General features: G+C 43.5%; 1 long non-coding RNA gene across 2 annotated transcripts; it reads right to left on the bottom strand.

Moving 5' to 3' along the window:
• Positions 1–981: 981 nt before the first annotated feature.
• Positions 982–4,539, bottom strand: LOC123102238 (uncharacterized). Of its 2 annotated transcripts, XR_006448848.1 has the most exons (6): positions 4,244–4,539; positions 4,032–4,103; positions 3,587–3,855; positions 3,388–3,496; positions 1,743–3,285; positions 982–1,624 (listed from the first exon to the last, which is right to left on the bottom strand). It is a non-coding gene; the product is annotated as an uncharacterized lncRNA (long non-coding RNA). The 2 variants fall into 2 exon arrangements; XR_006448847.1 differs by lacking the exon at positions 1,743–3,285.
• Between the last annotated feature and the right edge of the window lie 388 nt (positions 4,540–4,927).

Below are 4,927 nucleotides of genomic sequence, written 5' to 3'. Positions count from 1 at the left end.
GGCCTCGAGGTGTTCGGACATATCGCGCAGCCCCTCGTGCATGTCGTCGTAGTAGAAGGTGGACAGATGGGAGTCCCATGGGTCGTCCGCTCCTTCCACGTACCAGAAGGTGAGCTTCGTCACCGGGAAACCGCCGCCGTCAGTTGCGGCGAGAGCATTATTGGCGTCGCGCACAATGGCAAGGCGCCTGAAATAGCTGTCCAGGTGGTCGTAGGAGCGTGAGTCGAGATTGACGGTGCCGGAGGAGAGCCAGAGCGAGCGCCACCGCCGCGCGAGCGCGCTGGTGATAGCGCCCTCCCTTGCCAGCATGAAGCGGAGGATGCACCGTAGCAGGTCATCGAGGAGGTCGTCGCCGGCCATTGTTGATCGACCGATGGAGGCCGCCAAGCAACGCCAACTTCTCGTCTTTGTTGATACTAGGAAAATTGCCCGTTCGTTGCAACGGGAGAAACAAAACCTCATACGTGACGATCTAATATGTTAAAGCACACTACTGTGCAAATTGAGAATATGGTTTTTTGGTGTGCTGCCTGGAAGATAGATTAGTAGCGGCTGCATTAAACCAGGGTTCAAAAATATCTTGCTCGATGATGGGCTAAAATAGTGTCGGATTTATTTACAGTGGCTAGAATATTTGTGGATACCATCCATCCACTTGTTTGACTGCAGCAAGTGAAATCATTTATACAGCCTGTGATTTCTTGTGTAAAATCTTACCGGTATTAAACCCAAGAAATCCCTCGGGACACTGTATTTTTTTTATGTGTAGGACATCGATTTATTTACATCATGGCTGTTTCCTCAGTAAACTTTATTACTTACCTACAACGTGACCGTTTCCTCGGTAAATCCATTGACACCTTTCTAAATAGCTACTTGTTCTGAAGCTCCAGTCATAGCCATTTGATCAAAAGCAAAGCTCTTCAGGTTGTGTTTTCTCCACCCGAGGAATTTCAAGCAGACCCATCAGCCTGGCTCCTAAGACGAAAGAAATATACACCATTTCCTACCACAAATAAGATAAACATGTTTGTTCTGATTACACCCATTCACATACTATTGAGACTTGAGATCAGTAAGGACACAACATAATTAACCAATAACACTACACGCGGATACAAAAGCTAGGAGATGCACACACAAACCAAGCTGCATTTGATAGCAATCGTACCACCAGATGGTCTCCAGCATGGGTGTCAAGACCACCGCCTCCATCTCGTTGCGGTCTCAAACAGAACCACTTTCAGATGCCTGTACTTGTAAGCTAGCTCTGCATATAACAAACAAGAGGTTGCACATGCTGCAAGAGCACCTGGCCTGGTTAGTGTGCTGGATAAGCTTTGCACATAAGTACCCTAGTGATAAGCTTTGCTCATGGTCTATGTCAGCGTCAGTGCATGTGAAAATCTCCTGAAGTGCCTCACAAGTCATATGACTAAAGCGCACCAGCGGAACCAAATGAGAACTCAAGATCTTACGTCTTTCTTCTAATTCTGGTATTGCACACGGGCCCAGTTGAGCAACAGACGGTACAAGACATCTTCATTTTTTCACATGTAGGTCAGTGCTTGAAAATATGGCTTCAATCCCAGCAAGTGGCATGTTCATCACTTCATTTCGGAACCTGAAATAATACAAACCAAGCCTTGAGTACACTTCATACATGATTTTGTTTCAACAATGTGTACACTTCTGTATGAAAAGGAAAGAAAAGGTGGCTCCATCCAATGGGGATCACACACTTATGCATATCACTGTATTTGTTGGCAAGGAAATCCTTAGCTGCAACTATCAAATGGTGAACTTCAACTGCCATCAAAGTGAATCATGGATAGTCTAGGTAGATCAATGCAGATTCTGTGGTCATATGAAAGCTTGAGAGCAACTGGCTACAATGCCTCATGCAAGAGAGAACCTCAAATTTATTGGCATCCATTAAGATGTCAACCAGAATAGCAGGCTCGGTTGTTTGTTAACTTTCCACTGTACAAAAAGCTCAAAAGCTCCATAAGGGCATTTTCCTCTGTTCCAAGTAGAATAGAAACAAAAAAGCATAAGGATTAAAGAAAGGGTTGTGAATGGTTATTTAAGTATGACTGTTGACTTTTGGTATTGGGGAAAGCTATATGTACAAAATTTTAGACCAAAAATCAATTTAGTCGGTAAAATCAAGAAGTGAAAATAGACTAACCATCATTATTAGAGATAGTCGAAAAGTGGTGGAAAAACTCATAAATGTAAATGCATTCATCATTACAATTAATCAATATTTCAGTTGTTCGTCTGCCTCATCATCCTTCTCTAGTTGTCATAAACAAACTAAATATCTCTAGTGAAAAAAATAAACTACATATAAAAATCTTACAACTGGGCAAGGCCTATAATTCCAGGTGCATACCTTTTCTAATACACAATGGAAATCTATAGTGGGAACAACTCTATTACCATTACTGGACATAAGCCCATAATATCCTCTAAATATAAAAGGCATAAGCAACGACACACAAAAATAACACTTCCTTACGTCTTTGTAAATTACAGATTAGCAACTTGACTCCATTTGATAATAAAAAATAACATTGTTTCTTTCCGACCATTAAAACTGAATATGACAAAAATTTAGAATATATAGGGCCAAAATTTCCTACAGGAGAGAAGAAACTTGGCATCCTAAATATAGGACTTTGTGCAATGTTTTAGAAATATAGCTGAATGCAAACCATGGTTCAGATTCAGCTCAAAATTCAGATAGACACTTTTTAGTTTAATTTAAAATGCATCAAGACAAAAATTAATACTCCCTCTATAAACTAATATAAGATATTTCAGGTAACTACTTTAGTGACCTAAAATGTCTTATATTTGTTTACCGAGGGAGTACATTACTGCAAGGTCCATAAGTGAATCTCAAAGAAAACGTCCATGGGCTGAACCAACATGTACACCCAATTCTAGACTACATATACAGTTTTCTAGCAAAGACAACATAACAATGTTACCTAGAGTAGTGCTCCAAGGGATTTCTAGACATACTATGACTAACTCCTCTAGCACAATTATTGAGCAGGTGAACTGATGCAGAGCAACTACACAGTTTAGTCTCAAAGGAGATAGAATATGTAGAAATAGCTTTCAAAATCCACACATAATAAGCCTGTACATGCGAAAGGCAAAAATTGCAGGTCAATGGTCCACTTAAGATAATGCCCGCGGTGTGGTCTTCTGAAGAAATTGCTGCCTAGCTGGGAAACACCTAAAACCTGACGTGAAAATAAGTTGATCCGCCTGAATGGATACAAACATTACTTTCACATACACAGTGATTGGACTCGGAATCAGGCACTGTCATATGCAAGCATTGGAAAATATTTGCGAGAATCACAATACCTGGGACTCAATAGTTTCTTCAGAAAAGTACCCATCAAACCAAGATTTAATATACCATCAAGAATGTCTGCCAAAATTTCCTCAGTCATCAGGAATTCCTACCGATGTCCTGTTATACCATCAAGAGATTTAATAGAGCTATCTTGAGATCAAGCAATGGAATTTGGAGCTGCTGTTCGCTGCAGGTTTATCATATTACCGGACATTCAATCGTCTCAAGCACATAACCTACTTGCGCAGGGCAGTCCGCGCTCCAGTCCATGACATGATGCATTGGACATCACCGAACGATCTCCGGGGATGATGGAGTGATGGTAGCTTGGCTAGTTCGACAGCCCCCTGTTGTCGGTCTCCGCCCTCCCTCATTCCTTCGCAAATGTCGCCGGCCGGCCACCGACGACAGCTGACCGTTGCTGCTGAACTTGGCCTCCAATGCTTCCTCTAGCCGCCTCCTTTAGTTTGGCATATCTGCAGCGTAGAGACCAACACGATCATTTACCCCATGTAAAGTGCAATTTGGAAGAATGCAAATGTGTACACAATTACTTCCACTGTATACATGGAAGTAGCGATGCATTGACTACAATACCCTGATTAAAAAAGTAATGAGTAACAACCCAAGTAAGAAATCAAAAACATTGTACCTGATATTCAATAATGGGAAGTGCACATGATTAACTTGTGCTACTTGCACTCCATCATCAACCAATTTTGATCTATCATAAAATAAATGTCACAACCTCTGGCATCAGTAGTGGCATATCATTGTCACTTTGACCAATTACAGAACACAAACAAATCAAATCTGACCCTACATCTCTCTCTATAGCCAATAGGGAGAAGCATCATCACTCACCTCGTCCACCGACGCCACCCGTGCACGCTCACGTCCCCGTGTTGACTACCATGGTTGAGCCTGCTGGGAGTAGAGGTGGGGGTGGAACAGGGAGGGAGGAGGGAGATGGCGATGGAGAGATGGAGAAGAGGGGCCGCACGCGGCAGGGCGGGGCGGGAAGTGGCGGCCGCAGGGGTCGCGGGGCGGGGCCGAGCAGGAGGTGGCGGCGGCGGGGACGGGCGGCGCGCGGCGCACGGCGAAGCGGGGCGGGGCAGGAGGTGGCGGTGGGCTGGAGGTGGAGATGGGATCGAGGAGGCAGGGTGGTGCGGCGGCTGGGCTATTTTTTTCCTTTTCTCTCCTTCGTACCGGTTCCGCTTGACTTACGACGAGGACTGCGGGTTAATTTCTCATAAACGAGGAGACGTTTTTGCAAAAAGGCCGATGACGGACGACCAGAAGCAATCACTGGTTTATTATTAAAAAAAAGGGAGAGATATATGCCCTAGATATTACTCGTTTTGTGGAACCGGGTCTTCTATTCCCATGTTTATTCTATGAACGTGCGCTACCTCCATGGTATCCCCAAGCTAGAAAATAAACCGAGTTTGAGTTTGAGTACAACAGATGTATGCACTTTTGCAACGTAGTCACGTGTTTCTAGATAGAGGAAAATATATTTGACGTTTGTAATTTTTATTTTGAACT

This window comes from Triticum aestivum, chromosome 5A, assembly GCF_018294505.1.
Source record: "Triticum aestivum cultivar Chinese Spring chromosome 5A, IWGSC CS RefSeq v2.1, whole genome shotgun sequence".
NCBI lineage: Eukaryota > Viridiplantae > Streptophyta > Magnoliopsida > Poales > Poaceae > Triticum > Triticum aestivum.
This window is presented reverse-complemented; position numbering and strand designations above follow the sequence as displayed.